Source organism: Solanum dulcamara, chromosome 1, assembly GCF_947179165.1.
Source record: "Solanum dulcamara chromosome 1, daSolDulc1.2, whole genome shotgun sequence".
NCBI lineage: Eukaryota > Viridiplantae > Streptophyta > Magnoliopsida > Solanales > Solanaceae > Solanum > Solanum dulcamara.
Window position 1 is genome coordinate 65,553,104 of NC_077237.1, and position 18,980 is coordinate 65,572,083.

The window sequence follows — 18,980 nt, forward strand, 5'->3', positions numbered from 1 at the left end:
TCATGCCAAGCAAATTGAGGATGACAAACTTATGGGAAAGGTGAGGGAGTCTAAGAGGGAAAGGACAGATGGTGATGACTTTTCACACTCTAGGTCCAAAAATAGTGGTCGTCTTTAATTTTTTCAAAGGTATTCGGGTCATAATGCTTCCAACTCTCCATCACCAAAGTTTGATAAAAATAGAATTTCTAAGCCTAAGGTTCAAGGAGGAGTCATCCTCACATGCATGAAATATGAAAGGAACCATACATAAGAATACTTGGTCGAATCAGGTGCATGTTATAGGTGTGGCAAGCTGGGTCACCATGTGAAGGATTGTAGAGGTAGTGCCCGAACATAGGCTAAAATTTAGGCTACAGGCCGTGAAGTTCAGTAGGGTGATACTACAGAGTCTGGTGGTGGTCAGCACCAAAATCATTTCTATGCTCTTTAGACTAAGTAGGATTTGGAAGAGTCTCCCGATGTTGTGAGGGTATGTTAAAAGTCTTTGAATTATATATTTAGGCATTATTAGATCCGGGTTCTACTTTATCATTTGTTACTCTTTATCTTGCTATGAAACTTGTTGTTAGCCACAAGATATTGTTAGAGTCTTTTTGGGTCCATACTCCTGTTGATGGTTTAGTTGTGGCGAAAAGAGTCGATAGAAATTGTCTAGTTTCAATTCTTCATAAAAGTCACCTCAGTTAATCTTGTACAATGTGATATAACCGATTTTAATGTTATTCTTGGTATGGATTGACTTCATGCATGTTATGCTTTTATATGTTGGTGAACCCATGTGGTCAAGTTTTAGTTTCTTAATGAGCTATTCCTAGAATGGATAGGTAGTAGTTCTGTGTTTAAAGGTCAATTCATCTCTTGCCTTAAAAGATCAGAAAATGATTTTCAAGGGTTGAATTTATCATCTAGTCCGAGTTAGGGATACAAATTCCAAAGCTCTAACTCTTGAGTCAGTTTTAGTTATTAATGAGTTTCCAAAAGTATTTCCCGATGGTGTCCTAGGTATCTATCTTGAGAGGAAGATAGACTTTGGTATTGATTTTGTCTTCGATACACAACCTATATCTATTTCTCATTATCGAATGGCCCAACAACACATAAAGAGTTAACATATGAGTTGAAAGATTTGTTGGATAAGGGTTTTATTAGCATGCATATCTCTCGTTGGGGTGCACTATATCTCTTTGTTAGGAAGAAAGATGGCTTTCTTCAAATGTGTATTGATTACCGCCAATTAAACAAGGTCATGATTAAGAATAAGTATCTCATTCCAAGTATTGATGACTTGTTCGATAAACTTCAAGGTGTAATTTACTTTTTGAAGATAGGTCTTCGATCGGGTTATCATCAACTTTGAGTAAGAGAATGTGGCATTTCGATAAAGGCTTTTATAACTCAGTATGTTCACTTTGATTTTTTGGTTATGTCTTTTGGACTAACGAATGCTCCTGCAGCTTTTATTGATTTGATGAATAGAGTGTTCATGCAATATTTGGAAATATTTATTATTGTGTTCATAAATGATATTTTGGTTTATTGTCAAAATAAGAAGGAGCATGTTGATCATTTGAGGATTGTGTTGCAAGTCCTCAAGGACCGTCAATTATTTTCTAATTTTAGCAAATATAATTTTTGGTTAAGGTCGGTTTATTTTGTTGACACTATTGTCTCCGGTGAAGGTATTATGGTTGATCCTAAGAAGACCAAAGTGGCTAAGAATTGGCCTAGACATTTGTCTCCTTATGATATATGGAGTTACATATGCTTAGACGGGTATTGTAGATGATTTGTGGAATGATTCTCTTCCTTTGCATCACCCTGGACTACATTGATCCCAAAGAAGGTGAAATTTCAATGGTCCAAGGCATGTGAGAAGAGTTTTCAAGAGTTGAAAGATAGACTTACCTCTGCTATGGTATTGACATTTCCAGAAGGTTTTGATGAGTTTGTTGTGTATTGTGATGCTTTGAGAGTTGGTATTGTTTGTACTTTGATTCAAATTTATAAGGTGATAGCATATGCTTCTAGGAAACATAAGGTACATGAAAAGAACTATTCAACTCTTTATTTGGATTTAGTGGCTCTTTGAAAATTTGGAGACATTGTCTTTGTGGAGTCCATGTTGATGTATTCACCAACATAAGAGTCTAAAATATGTGTTTAACCAAAAGGACTTGAACCTTCGACAAAGGATATAATTTGAGTTGTTGAAATACTAGGATATGTTGTACCATCTGGATAAAGTGAATGTGGTTGCCAATGCTCTTAGTAGATTGTCCATGAATAGCATTGCTTATGTTGAGGATGAAAAGAAGGAGTTAGTTCGTGATGTTCATAGTATAGCTCATTCGGGTGTTTTCTTGGTTGATTCGGATGATGGTGGTGTTGTTAAAAATGGTTCCAATTTGTCTTCAGTGTCTGATGTTATGGCAAACCAAGATAGTGATCTTACCTTGATTGAGTTGATGAAAAATGATTTCTAAAAAAGCCATTGAGGCTTTCTCCCAAGGGGGATATGGTATGCTTAGATATTAAGGGCGATTATGTGTTCTCGATATTAATGGTTTGAGGGAAATAATATTGTCTGAAGCTCATAGTTTTCGGTATTCTAGTCATCTGGTCTCTACAAACTTGTATCGATATTTGAGGGAAGTGTATTGGTGGAATGACATAAAAAGGGATATTGCAGAGTTTGTGGCCAAATGACCTAATTGCCAACAAGTGAAGGTTCAACATCAAAAACTGAGAGGTTTGGCTCAAGATATTAATATTCCTACTTGGAAGTGGGAAGGTTTGAACATTGACTTCATCACAGATTTTCCTTGTACCTGTAGGAAACATGATTCAATTTGGGTGGTTGTTGATCGAATGACTAAGTCGACATATTTTCTTCACGTTAAGACTTTCTATTCAACTAAAGATTATGCTAGACTTTATATTTGTGAATTTGTTAAGCTTCATGGTGTCCCATTATATATCATTTCGAACCGAGGTAGTCAATTTACATCTCAGTTTTAGAGATTTTTCAAAAGGGTCTTGGTACTTAAATTAAGCTTAGTACACTTTTCACCGGTAAATCGATGGTTAAGCCGAGCATACTATTCAAACATTGGAAGACATGTTGAGAGCTTGTGTAATTGATTTGAAGGGTAATATAATTTTCTATTAATCAAATTTGCTTATAATAATATCTACCATTCGAGTATTCAAATGGCTCCATTTGAGGCTTTATATGGTGTGAGATGTAGGTCTCCTCTTGGTTGATTTGAAGTTAGCAAAGTTACTTTGATAGGTCCCGAGATGGTATATGAGGCTATGGAGAAGGTTATACTCATTTGAGAAAGCTGAAGACCGCTCAAGTCAACAAAAGTCCTATTTGGATATAAGGAGAAAAGAGCTTGAGTTTGAAGTTAGTATTGGGTTTACTTGAAAATCGCGCCCATGAAGGGTGTAATACGTTTTTGCAAAAAGGGGAAATTTAGTCTTTAATATGTAAGCCCATATAAAATTTTGAGACGATTTGGCAAGGTGGCCTATGAATTGGATTTACCTTTGGAGTTGGCATCGGTGCATCCGGTGTTTCATGATTCATTGTTGAAGAAATGTGTAGGTGATCCTAGCTCAATTATGCCTTTGGATAGTGTGGGTGTGAAGTATTGTTTATCCTATGAGGATATTCCAGTTGAGATCCTAGATAGACAAGTGCAAAACTTGAGGAACAACGAGGTTGCCTCCGGTAAGGTGTTATGTAGAAACCAAGAGGTTGAATGTTCTACATGGGAGGCTGAAGACGATATGATGTCACGATATCTTTATCTCTTTCCTTCCGTTCCTAGTTGAGGTATTAAGTTTCTTCATGGTCACTCCTTTGAAAACAAGTGACTAAGTCATTCTCATGTTTTCATATGTATGAACATTCATGAAGTTGATTTTAAGCTATGATTTATGTTAAGTTGAAAATCTCATGCTTTATGCATTTTAAATATGTTATTTGTAATATCCCGGACGTTTGAAGGTTGAAATATGATATAATAAGCTTAAGCATTCCAAAAATGGTCTCTCTAGATTTTAAGAACCCGCATATAGAAAGATAAATTTTCAAATAGTAAGGTGCGCGGAAATTCCACGTCGCGGACTTGCTTCCCAATAGTGCAATTTTCCCCCATTTTAAAATTTGGCCAAAATCTCATTCGCTCCAAATCGGCCTATATAGGAACAAGTTCGCATCGTGGACTTGGCATAGGTTTTCTGTCCGAATTCTATTTTTAAATGGAGACACTTTAGACATTTTCCTCATTATTAGTTAATGAACATGGACATTTTAGGACCTAATTCGGCTCTAAAAACCAACCTAAACCTCTAAATTCACTCATTCTTTCTTTCATGACCTGACCTAGTTCCTAGTCGTAACACGACGATCGAAACCCCGAAGGGCTCCAACCAAGCCTCTTGTACATATCATAAGCATACATAAGGTAAATTAAAAGCGTAAACATCATAAGAGAGTCTAAACCATGAATAGAAATTGAGGAATGTCCTATGATAACATAGATTCGAAACATTTGTCCAACTATATGCCTCTACTCATTAATATGGGTGGGGGCTAAGACATGTCCCTAGCTCACCCTCAATAGAAACATAACAAAAGTCTTTGGAAACAGTAACTACCTCAACAACTAGTCCCCGATAAATGAGGACTCACCATAATGCTGCTGAATAGGTAGCTTAACTAGCCACGTAGATGAGTATGATCTTCAAACTCTACCCCTATATTATGAGACAATGTAGGAAAAAGTATGCATTAGTACGTTGGAATGTACTAAGTATGAGGGCGTGACGTGCAACGTTAATCATGGAGTGCAAAGGTCAAGTAAAACACATGATAAGATGGAATAAGTAAAGTCATGAGAAAATCATATTGACCAAAGGATTTTAAAAATCATAATTTAAAATCATAGCATACTTAAAATATCATACATATGTGGGATAGGAACCATAACCAACAATAAGACTATGCGAGCTATAACATGGAATCCCAATGTTTCCCCTACATCGGAGGAAAGGGGGAGACTACTTGCCAAGGTAGACTCCTACATGCCTAAGTGGATCCACTAAGCGGTCGTGTGAACCGGGTACTCACCCCTAGTTCTTAGACTCGGGTACTCACCTCCAAGCCTTGATATTTTGGGTATTCACCTCGTAGAGATTTGGGTATTCGCTGCTAATACCTTTGTACCTACGGTGGCACATAGTTATGCGACAAGAGACTTTATATAAGGACCCCGTATTTCGGGTTCCCACCTCAAGTCCACATTCGGTGCTAAGTCAAATCCCATGGAATACATACATAGCATAAAAATTATAATGACGTATATCATAGTCATAATCATAGGTTTGAAAATCATAGAGTAGCTCATTTTCATAACATAAGTAAAATGTGGGTATGGTCATTCCATATTACAAATCATACATACATAGACATAATTCATACTTGGAAATTAGGGTAAAACTTGAATACATAATAAATTTGAATGAGATTAATAATAATACCTTTAAAATCATTAAATAAATTTTTCATAGAATATAACTTGAAAATTCATGATCATAGCTTATACTTGAAATTAGAGTAAGACATGAGTACATGATCAATTGACTTGAAAACATGCATGATCATAAAATTTATATTCGCCCATACATAATTCATATAGATAATATCATTAGGAAGTATAATTGAAAATACTCATAATTTTCATATAGATAATATCATTAGAAAGTATAATTGAAAATACTCATAACAAAGTAGAATCTATAACACAATTTATATCTCTCTACTTTAAGCTTATTGAGAACTCTGTAAGTGACCGGCGAGAAACCACAACCACCGACGAGCACCTTTCTTCCTCCGAGCTGCTGTCCAGTGAACAGCAACCAAGCAGCGGCGACCTCCACGCACGGCAGCAGCACCTGCTGTCCAGCGAACATCAATGACGCGAGCTGCAGCAACTCCGGCGACGCGCAGCAACAACAAACAACAGCAACGCCTCCAATAGACGAGAAAGACGAGAGGTCGAGATTCTCTGTCTTCTCAAATATCGGCGGCAGCATTGGAGCAGCTGCAACATTTTTCCGGCGAAGCTCTAGTTTTTCTGGCAAAGTTTTTTTTTTCCAGGTGTACAGATCTGTATTTCCGATGACGAACAACGGCTGCAACTCAACTAAGTACGCCGACGTGAACAGTACTCCGACGTGAGCAGTATTTTTTGGTGGCAACCAGGTTCATTTCTACCGGAGTTGGTACCTCCAATTTTTATATCTTTATATTCTATCCTGTGTTCATATACTTGTAGTTACATTTTGCCGATTTTAAACCCCCGAATAATTTATTAGTTTATACGCATTTTCGTGGCTTTGGATAGTGATGGTAGACTAGGGTCATGTTCTCGCTCATAGACGGGGACGAGGGTAAGGAGAGGTAAGTGGGTTAAAGGAGCGTCTAGACTGAGAATAGGTTCTTGGAACATTGGGACGTTAACGGGTAAATCCATAGAGCTGGTTAAGATTCTAAAGAAGAGGAAGATTAATATAGCCTGTGTCCAGGAGACAAAATGGGTCGGCTCTAAAGCTAAGGAGGTAGACGGGTATAAGCTTTGGTTTTCTGGTAAATCGAAGTATAGAAATGGGGTAGGCATTTTAATAGACAGTGATTTAAGGGATCAGGTGGTGGAGGTTAGGAGAGTCAATGATAGGATGATGTCGATTAAAATGGTCGTTGAAGGGATCACGTTGAACGTTATTAGTGCTTATGCGCCGCAAGCGGGCTTATACGAGGAGGATAAGAGGCGCTTTTGGGAGGAGTTAGACGAGTTAGTGGGAGGCATACCACCTACTGAGAAGCTTGTCGTGGTAGGGGATTTCAATGGGCACATCGGATCTATTTCGGGAGGGTATGATGATGTGCATGGGGGCTTTGGCTTTGGGGACAGAAATGGAGGAGGAACCGCACTGTTGGATTTCGCAAGATCTTTTGGATTGGTGATAGCCAACTCGAGTTTCCCAAAGAAGGAGGACCACTTGGTAACCTTTCGTAGTTCAGTGGCTAAAACTCAGATAAATTTTTTACTCCTTAGGAAAGATGATAAAGGTTTGTGCAAAGACTGTAAGGTCATCCCGATCGACAACCTTACAACCCGACATAAGCTCTTAGTGATGGATTTAGGGATAAAGATGATGAGGACGAGGAGGGTCGGGGAAGAACGACCTAGGATCAGATGAGGGAGTTTGACAATGGTTAATTCCCTTGAGATGGGAGAGAAATTGAAGGATATGAGGGCCTGGGATAGTAGTGGGGATGCGAATGATATGTGGGATAGGACAACTAGTTATATTAGGGCTGTAGCAAGGGAAGTGCTAGGAGTCTCGACAAGTAGTCGTAGTCGGCATCGAGGGGACTGGTGGTGGAATGGAGAAGTGCAAGGGAAAGTGGAAGCAAAGAAGGTGGCGTATGCTAAGTTGATGGAGAGCAAGGATGAGGTGGAGAAGTGGACGAATGGAGAACTGTATAAGATAGCAAGAAAGGAGGCGAAGTCGGCGGTTGCAATGGCAAAAATAGCAGCTTTTGAACGCCTTTATGCTGAACTGGAAGAGAAAGGTGGGGACAGAAAATTATTCAGGCTAGCTAGGGCCCGGGAGAGAAGGGCACGCGATGTGGATCAAGTGAAGTGCATTAAAGACGTAGATGGAAAAGTATTGGTAGAGGAGACCCTTATCAAACAAAGATGACAATCATACTTCCATAAACTTTTGAATGACAAAGGGGACAGAGAAATTGGGTTGGGAGATTTGGAACATACAGGAAGGAGTCACGATTTTGGGGGTTGTAGGAGTATTACGGTCGATGAGGTAAAGGATGCTGTTCGTAGGATGCGCTGGGGAAGAGCGACCGGACCTGACGAGATCCCTGGAGAATTTTGGAAGAGTGCGGGCTCGGTAGGTTTGGAATGGCTGACTAAGTTATTTAATGTCATCTTTATGACGGCAATGATGCCTGTAGAATGGAGATCGAGTATCATGATCCCGCTTTACAAAAACAAAGGGGATAGCCAGAGCTGTGACAACTATAGAGGTATTAAGCTTCTAAGCCATACTATGAAAGTGTGGGAAAGAGTGGTAGAGATGAGGGTGAGGAGAGGCGTGTCTATTTCAGAGAACCAGTTCAGATTTATGCCGGGACGCTCAACTACAGAAGCCATCCACCTTATGAGGAGACTAATGGAGCAATATAGGGAGAGGAAGAGAGACTTGCATATCGTATTCATCGACTTGGAAAAGGCTTACGATAATGTCCCACGAGAGATACTATGGAGATGTTTGTAGGCTAAAGGTGTACTTGTAGCGTACATAAGGGTGATCAAGGACATGTACGAGGGTGCCAAAACCAGGGTAAGGACAGTAGGAGGGGACTCAGAATACTTCCCAGTTATGATAGGGTTGCATCAAGGATCAGATCTTAGCCCGTTCCTATTTACCTTGGTGATGGATGGATTGACGCGACAAATTCAAGGTGAGGTGCCATGGTGTATGCTTTTTGCGGACGACATAGTCCTCATCGATGAGACTCGTAGCGGAGTTAACGTTAAGATGGAAAATTGGAGACGCACCTTGGAGTCTAAGGGATTTAAGCTGAGTAGGACCAAGACAGAGTACCTAGAGTGCAAGTTCAGTGAGACACCTCAAGAGGTTGGCGCGGAAGTTAGGCTCGGGGACCAAGCCATCCAAAAGAGAAGTAGTTTTAAGTACCTTGGTTTTATTATGCAAGACAGCGGAGAGATCGACAAGGATGTCACACACCGTATTGGGGCAGGATGGATGAAATGGAGGCTCGCCTCCAGTGTGTTATGTGACAAGAAGGTGCCACCACAACTTAAGGGCAAGTTCTACAAAGTGGTCGTTAGACCAGCTATGTTATATGGGGCAGAGTGTTGGCCAGTTAAGGTCTCCTACGTGCAAAAGATGAAGGTTTCCGAGATGAGAATGTTGAACTGGATGTGTGGGTATACCAGGAGTGACAGGATTAGAAATGAGGCTATTCGAGAAAAGGTAGGAGTGGCCTCGGTGGAAGACAAGATGCGGGAAATGCGACTGAGATGGTTTGGACATATGAAGAGAAGAATCCCAGATGCACCAGTGCGGAGATGTGAGAGGTTGGCCATGGATGGTTTCAGAAGAGGTAGGGGTAGGCCGAAGAAATATTGGGGAGAGATGATCAGACAGGACATGGCGCATTTACGACTTACGGAGGACATGACTCTAGATAGGAGGGTGTGGAGGACACACATTAGGGTAGAAGGCTAGTACATAGTGGTTTTATTCTCCCTTATTCGTAGGCGTATTAACGCACTATGATTTCTTGTACTCTGATGTATATATGTTATTTATGGTATTTATGTTATTATCAAATAATAGTATCTACTGTTTTTTGTGCTTTGATTATACTATTGTTTGGACCGTTTTCGCCATCTACTTATTTACTCTAATATCTTTGTCTGACCTTTTTCTATGCTTTTATTGAGCCGAGTGTGTTTCGGAAACAGCCGTCTTACATTGGTAGGAGTCAGGTCTGCGTACACTCTACCCTCCCCAGACCCCACGATGTGGGATTTCACTGGGTTATTGTTGTTGTTGTTGTTGTACTCATAATTTTCATCATGAACCCTAGAAATCAAAATAGGAGAATTCATAGAAAAACTCTTCAATTTAATGCAATAACCATCAATTTATATCAAAATAGACTCATGATTATACTTTGAATTACAATTCATGCAATAGGACTAGAGATCATAAAACTCATAAAATACCATTCTTTAATTTAATAGAAAACCTTGAAAAATTAATTGGGCTTCATGGATGAAAGGATCCATGAATCAATACCCACATACCTTAAGTGAGAATACCAATTAATTTGGAAGAATTTGAGAGTTTTGATGGAGAGCTTGAGTGAATTTACTTGAAGTCTTCAATGGATTCCTTGAGAGTCTTTTGTAAAGAGAGAAATATTTGATTAGGTGAATTGTAGAAGAATGAATAGAATTACAGGTTTAGGTTAATTTATAGAGTTGAATTAGGTCCTAAAAACGTCTAGGTTCATTAGCTAACAATTTGGAAAAGGTCTAAAATGCTCTTACTAAAAACTAATTTCATCCATGAAAAATCATTGCCAGGTACACAACGCGGAGGCGAGCAAGCCACGATGCGGACTTATCGCGGACTTTACTAGTTCACGCAGTGCCTTGAGAAATCTATCTTTTGATATACGGGTTCTAAAAATCCACCAAGACTATTTTCCTGCAGGTTTTGACCCCCTGATCGATATTCCGAACTCGGATTTTCCAAAAAGATTAAGAATAATGCATTATTTAAGTGGCCTATTCCCAAGGCATTCTTAAGGCATTTGTGAGCATTTTGATGGGCGTTACACTTTACAATTCAGTTATTCAAATATTTCTATCTCTATAATAACTCTCAAAGACTCCATTGACGATCTTCAAGAAATTCTCTCTAGCTTTCACCCATGGGGCACAACAAATTCCCTACTTTTTAATCAATTAAAGTGTGCATTTTTATGGGTTTATGATCTCTATTCCAATTGGATGAAATATGATTTTCAATTATAATTATGATCCTATTTTAATATATATTGATGATTATTGCATGGAATTGGAAATTCTTTCTATGAATTTTACTATATTGATCTCTAGGATTCATGATCTGAATTGTGGGTATTTTCAATTATACATCCAATTGATATTATTTTCATAAATTATATATGTGTTGATATAAAGTATATGATCATGCATGTTTTCAAGTCAATTTCATGATTTTCAAGTCAATTGATCATGTATTCATATTTCTACCTTAATTTTGAGTTTATGTCATGATCATGGAATTTCAAGTATTGAAGCAATTTTTATGAATAAGGGTAACTTAAAACCCTAATGATGTTTTTATGAAAAGGATTCGTAATAATTGAATGCCTACACCCACATTACATTAATCACATGACAATGAGCTATTCTTTTGAATAAGTTTTATGAATTATGATTATGAAAAGCTTATGAATTATGTCAAGTATGATTTATGATATGATATGAATTCCGTGGGATATTGACTTAGCACTGAGAGGAATTTGAGGTGGGGACTCGACCCAAGGGGCCTTCGTAGCAATCTATAGTCCCTTTACTACATTTCCACCATAGGTTTGCCACTATGACCTAGCTAGTGGATCTACATATAGCCCATGTTCATAATACATAGTCTACCTTGGCAAGTAGCCTCTCCCTTCTCGGTGTGGGGATCATTGAATTCCATATAATAGCTCGCATTGTCTTATTATCGAATATGATTATCTCCCACATATCTATGGTCCTTATGATATTTTTAAAGACTACTCAATCCCTTACTGTTTATGATACTCTTATGATTTATTGTGAATTAATATCTCTTACATTTACTTATGATTTTACTATTTCTTTTGTCATGCTATTTAAAATAGTCATTTGCACAACATGGTTTTAACTATGCATTGCATTGCCTGCATACTTAGTACATTCAAACATACTAACACATACTTTATTGCCTACATTATATCACAATATAGGGATGGATGCTACATCTTATTCTTATGTCTAGTCGGTGATCCATTTTAATATTGTTTTGTGAGTCCTCAGGCTTCAAGGTTAAGCCAAGTCATTCTCTCTTTTATTGTCATTTCTAGACTATGTTGATATTTTAGGACTATCCTATGTCACGTTATTACTTTCTTAGGGTGAGCTAGGAACATATTCTAGTCCCTTCCTATGTAGTCATATAGAGTCATGTTGGGCATATGTGTAAGGAGTCTATGTTATCTTGATTTTCTCTAGTTATGCTATATCATTTGAACTTTTATGAGTTTTTTATTATTGTTTACCTTATGTATGCTTATGATATGCTAGGAGGCTTAGTTAGGGTTTCTTAAGGAATCCTACTCGCCATGTCACTAGGCCCTAGTTTGGGTCATGATAAACTTGCTATCAGAGCATAAGATTTTGAAGTGTCCTAGGGAGTCCAATATGCCACACCAAGTAACGACTTATTTATGGGATTGAAGCGTGCCACATTAAAGAGTAGGAGACTATGAGGCGTCTTAGGAAATCCTCACTTCTTTCATGATTCATATCTGCAATAGAGTATACTCTAAGTCATTTCCCTCTAATAATTATTCTTTGTGATTTTCAGAAAATGTTTCCAAGAGGAGCACCACGTCCAAGAGGGGTTGATGCCAAAGAGGGACAAACCCCTCAGCCTCCTAATGATCCTATAGCCGATCAAGTTACACATGGCAATTTCTGGACCGCTTTCTCTCTACTAGCCCAAGACATGATTACTCAAGTGAACCAAGGAGTAGAGGCTCCTCCAATTGTGTCTACACTGGCTTCAAGGGTTAGGGATTTCAAAAAGATGAACCGTTATGAGTTTCATGGGTCTAAGGTTGATGAGTATCCACAAGATTTTGTTGATGAAGTGTATAAGATTGTTGCTATTATGGGGATATCTTTATAGGAGAAGGCGGATTTTGCGACCTACCAGCTCAAAGGTGCTTCTCAAGTGTGGTACAATAAATAAAAGGAGGAAAGGGTTAAAAAAGGTCACATAGGTTGGGGGAATTTAAAAGTAGCATTTCTTGACCTTTTTTTCCTACATGAATTGAGGGAGGTGAAAGTGTTGGATTTTATCAATCTCAAGCAAGGTAACATGAGTGTGAGAGAATACACCCTCAAATACACAAAGTTGTCCAAGTATGCTCCTTCTTTTGTAGCCAACTCGCGTGCCCGGATGAGTAAGTTAATTTTGAGTGTGTCAAACTTTATGATGAAAGATTGTCGAACCACTATTCTTATCAAGGAGATGGATATTTCGAGGCTCGTGACATATGCCGAACAAATCGAAGGGGAAAATCTTAAGGAGTTCAAAAAGGCTCGATTTGAATGTGGGTTTTCTTAATCCAAATTCGGTAGTAGTAATGGCCATTTTTGGCAAGGTGAAAGGTTTAAAGGCCAAGGTTCTTCACAATATTCGATCTAAAGGTTTGATAAAGATAGGTTGCCCAACCCTAATGCCGAAAGTGGTGGTGTTAGTGGGTCTACTTTTCCAAAGTGTACCAAGAGTGGGAAAAACCATGGAGGAAAATGTTTGTTTAGTTTGGGTGCTTGAATGTGGTAAAATGGGGCAAAATATTTTCAAATGTCCTAATAAGGGGAGAGAAGGATGTCCTCAAAGGAAGTAACTCAAGGAGGACAAGCTCAACAAGGTGGTGGCCAATGCCAAAATAGGTTCTATGCACTTCAATCTAGACAAGATGTTGAGGAATCTCTCGATGTGGTGACGGGTATGTTGTGGGTCTTTTACTTTGATGTTTATGCTTTACTTGATTCGGGTGCAACATTTTCTTTTGTTACTCCTTAACTTTCTATAAGATTTGATATATGTCCCGAAATCTTGCTAAAGCCATTTTCAATTTATACTTCCGTTGGTTATTTGGTTCTAGCCAATAAAGTCTATAGAAATTGCCTCTTGTCGGTCTTGCACAAAATAATCCCTTGTGATTTTTTTGAACTTGACATGACCGATTTTGATATATTCTTGTTATGGATTGGCTACATGCTTCCTATGCATCTATGGATTGTAGAACCCCTATGGTCAAATTCTAATTTCCTAATGCGGTAGTTCTTGAGTGGAAGGGCAATGATTAAGTATTTAGGGGTTCATTCATATCATGCCTAAAATACTGAAAAATGATTTCTAAGAGATGTATCTATCATCTAGTGCAGGTCAGGGACACAAATTCCGAAGCTCCTACTATTGAGTAAGTTCCCATTGTAAGTGAAATCCCCAATTATGTTTCCCGATGACTTACACGGTATTCCTCCCGAAAGGGAAATCAATTTCAATATAGGTCTTCTTCCCAATGGTCACCTTATCTCTATTCCTCCTTATTGTATGGCTCCGGTTGAACTTAAGGATTTGTTAGATAAGGGTTTCATAAGGCCAAGTATTTCACCATGGGGTTCTCCCATGTTGTTTGTTAGAAAGAAGTATGGGTCCCTTCACATGTGTATAGACTATCGGCAATTGAATAAGGTTACCATAAAGAAAAAGTATTCCATTCCAAGAATAGATTATTTGTTTGATAAACTCCAAGGTGCAAGTCACTTCTCCAAAATTGATCTCCTATCCAGTTATCACCAATTAAGGGTGAGGGAGTGTGACATTCCCAAGATGATATTTTGAACAAGGTATGGCCATTAGCTGTTCTTGGTTATGTCATTTGGGTTGCTAATGCTCTCACTATTTTTATGGACTTGATGAATTGGATTTTCAAATCGTACTTAGGTATGTTTGTGATGGTTTTATGATATATTGATTTATTCCAAAAATGAAGAAGAGCATACATGTCACTTGAGAATTGTGTTCCAAACTTTTAGGGAAATTAATAATTTGCCAAGTTTAGTAAATGTGAATTTTGGTTGAAATCTGTGGCATTTCTTGGTCATATTGTTTCCAGTGATGGTATCCTGGTTGATACAAAGAAAATAGAGGCAGTAAAAAATTGGCCTAGACCATTGTCCCCTTTGGATATTCGTAGCTTCTTTGATTTTGTCGGGTATTATAGAAGGTTAATAGAAAGATTTTCATCTATTACATTGCCTTTAACTAAGTTTACCCAAAAAAGGTAAGGTTTCAATGGTCAGATGAGTGTGAAAGAAATTTCCAAACATTGAAGGATCGTTTTATGTTGGCTCCTATTTTTACATTAAAGGAAGGTTCGGATGGGTTTGTTGTATATTGTGATGCCTCACGGTTTGGATTAGGTTGTTTTTTTATGCAACTTGGCAAGGTTATAGCATATGCCACTAGACAACTAAAGGTGCATGAACAAAACTATCCAACTCATTATCTTGAATTGGCGGCGGTTGTTTTTGCATTGAAAATTTGGCATCACTATCTTTATGGGATTCATGTTGATATATTTACCAATCACAAAAGCTTGCAATATGTGTTTAGAAAAAAGGACTTGAACCTTAGGCAAAAAAGGTGGCTTGAACTGTTAAAAAAATAAGATATGAGTGTGCTATATCATCTGGGTAAAGAAAATGTTATTGACGATGCTCTTAGTTGGTTATACATGAATAGTGTTTCTCATTTTTAAGATGACAAGAAGGAGTTGGTTAAAGTTGTGCACCAATTGCCTCATTGGGGGTAAAGTTGAGTGACTCAAATGAGGTATTGTTGTTCAAAATAGTTTGAAATCATCATTGGCAGTGGATATAAAGGCAAAACAAGACATGGATTCAACCTTAGTTGAGTTGAAGAAATTGGTGGCTGATAAGAAGATTGATATTTTCTCACAAGGGGGAGATGAATTACTTCGTTACCAAGATCAGTTATGTGTTCCAAATATTGATGGCCTAAGAGAAATGATATTAGATGAAGCCCATAGTTCTCATTATTCTATATATTTGGGATCCACAAAACTGTATAGAGATTTGAGGAAAGTGTATTGGTAGGATAGTATGAAGAGGGATATAGCAAAGTTTTTGGCGGAATGTACAAATTGCCAACTAGAAAAAGCTGAACATCAAAGGCGAGGAGGTCTGGCCCATGATATTGAGATTTCTACTTGGAAGTGTGAAGATGTGAACATGGACTTCATAACGTATTTGCCTCATACTCTAAATTAACATGATTCGATTGTGGTGATAGTGGATAGAATAAACAAGTCAACCCATTTTCTACCGGTTTAGACTTCTTATAATGCCGAAGATTATGCCAAGATGTATATTAGAGAATTGGTAAAGTGACATGGTGTTATTTATCCATTATTTTAGATTGTGGAACTCAATTTACTTCTCACTTTTGGAAGTCCTTTAAAGGGTTCTTGGCACAAAAGTTAAATTAAGAATTAGACAAGCCGAATGAACAATCCAAACTTTAGAAGATATGTTAAGGGCATGTGTGCTTGATTTCAAAGAAAGTTGGGATGATCACCTACCATTAGTGGAGTTTGCATATAATAATAGTTACCATTCAATTATCGGAATGACACCATTTGAAGCCTTGTATGGAAGAAGAGGCCAATCACCCATTAGATGGTTTGAAGTGGCATAGGGTGCCTCATTAGGACCCGATTTAGAGTTTGTGGCCTTGGAAAAGGTCAATCTTATTCTAGAAAGATTAAGGACTTCCCAAAGTAACCAAAAGTCCTATTCGGATGTTATAAGGAAAGAACTTGAGTTCGATGTTAAAGATTTGGTTTACTTGAAGATTTATCCAATGAAAGAGGTAATGCATTTTTGAAAAAAGGGAAGCTTAGTATCTAATATGTAGGCCCATATAGGATCCTAAGGCGTATTGGTAAGGTGGTCTATGAACTCGATTTTTTATTGGAATTATCCTTGGTTCATCCAGTATTTCATGTATCAATGTTGATGAAATGTGTTGGTGATACCAATGCTATTGTACCTTTGGGTAATGTGCGTGTTGAAGAAAACTTGACCTGTGAGGAGGTTGTAGTTGAAATTTTGTACCACCAAGTTAAAAGGTTGAGGAACAAGTAAGTTGCATCTGTTAAAGTATTGTGGAGAAACCAAGAAGTTGAAAGTGCTACATGGAAGTCGAAACGGACATGATGAAATGATATCCTTAGCTCTTAACTTCCTTTCCGACTTAAGGTATTTAGCTATTCATGCTCAAGTCCTCCAATCTCGTACATTCCAACCTCTTTATGTCTTATTACATGCATACATACTCATGAACTGATTTTTAATGATGTTTAAATTGTATTATTGCATTCATGCTAGATTGTTAAGCGATACACTCTACTCTACTCAAGCTAGTTCAACCTCATTCGAGGAGGAATATTCCCAAGGGGGAGATATTGTAATATCCTGGGCGTTTGAAGGTTGAAATATGATATAATAAGGTTAAACATTCCAAAATGGTCTCAGTGAATATTTAGGACTCGTATATCAAAAGATAATTTTTTCAAGAAATTGTACAAAATAGTAAGGTGCGTGGCAAGTCCTCTTCGCAGACTTTCTCCCCCATGGTGCAGTTTTTCTCCCAAGTAAAAATATGGCCAAAATCTCATTCACTCAAAATTGACCTATCTGGAAACAAGTCTACGTAGCGGACATGGCGTAGGTTTTCTATCCGCATTCAATTTTTAAGTAGGGATATTTTAGATATTTCCCTAATTATTAGTTAATAAATCTGGATTTTGTTAGGACCTAATTCCTCTCTATAAACTAACCTAAATCTCTAAATTCATCATTCTTTCACAATTCACCTATTCAAATATTTCTCTCTCTATAAAAACTTGCAAAACTCCATTGAAAGTCTAAGTTTCTTCCAATTTCTTTGGTCTTCTTACTCAAGGTATTTGGGAATTTGATCCTAGGATACTTTCACCCATGGAACCCAAAAAATTTCCTACGTTTTCAATCAATTAATGTGTGTATTTTTATGGATCGATTTTAGGTCTTGTTACCATCAATTGAGGATTCGGGAGGCACACATCCCTAAGATGGCATTTAGGACTACTTACGACCATTGTGAGTTCCTATTAATATCTTTTGGACTGATCAATACCTAGTGGAATCATGGATTTGATGACTCGATTATTCAAGCCTTACACCGACTCCGTTATCATTTTGTTCATAAATGATATTCTGGTGTACTCACCGAGTAGTTAGGAGCATGAAAAATATTTAAGGATTTTTATCTAGACTTTGAGAGATTAACAGCTTTATGTAAAGTTCTTAAAGTTCAAGTTTTGGATTAAGTCTGTAGAATTCTTGGGGAATGTGGTGTCCAAAGATGGCATTATGGTGGATCTGACATTAAGGCTATTCATGATTGGGCTAGGCCTACCGCCAAGATTGAGACTCATAGCTTTGTTGGACTAGCGGGTTACTGAAAATGGTTTGTAGAAGGCATCTATACTATTCAAGTTCCTTTGACTTTGTTGACTCACCTTGATGTTCCATTTGAGTGGTCAAACCAATGGAAGTTGAGCTTTCTGAATTTTAAAGAGTTACTCACCACCGTTCATATTCTAACTCTTCAAGTTGAATGTAATGGTTTCACTGTATAATGTGAGGCATCTGACATTTGTTTGGCTTATTTATTGATGAATTAGTACCGGATGATTACATATACATCGAGGAAGTTGAATGTGCACGAGTGTAGCTACAACACTCATGTCTTATAGTTGGCCGCAATAGTCTTTATGCTTTAGATTTGGAGGCATTATCTGTATGGTGTCTGATCTGAGATCTTTACAAACCATATGAGTTTGTAAAATATTATGAGCTAGAAAGACCTCAACTCAAGGCAAAGTAGTGGCATTATCTTTACCCATACTCAAGCTCCCGAAGGACTACAACCTTTCTATTTTATGCCATTCGAGTAAGACAAATGTAGTAGCATACACCTTGAGTCAAAAGGCAATGAGTATGGGTAGTCTAGCCTTCCTTTTTCCCACAAAGTGACCATTGGCTTTATATATCCACTCTTTAGCCAATAGGATTCTTCTTCTTGATATTACGGATTCTAGGTGAGTTTTGGGCTATGATGGGTTTCAATCATCTCTCTTGGATCGAATTCATGGTCATTAATTAGAGAATGATGACTTGGTAGCTCTATGAGAGCGGGTTGTGCAAGGTGACGCCGAGCAGGATATCTTAGATTCAAATGGGGTTTTGAGGTTTGATGAATGCCTTTCTGTTTCGAGGTTTGGATACTTGATAAAATTGATTCTTCATGAGGCCCATGATTCAAAATACTCTCTTCACCTAATGAAAACAAAGATGTATTGATATTTGAGGCAACACTATTGGTAGAGCAGCATGAGGAGAGATATCGCGTATTATTGATGAAGG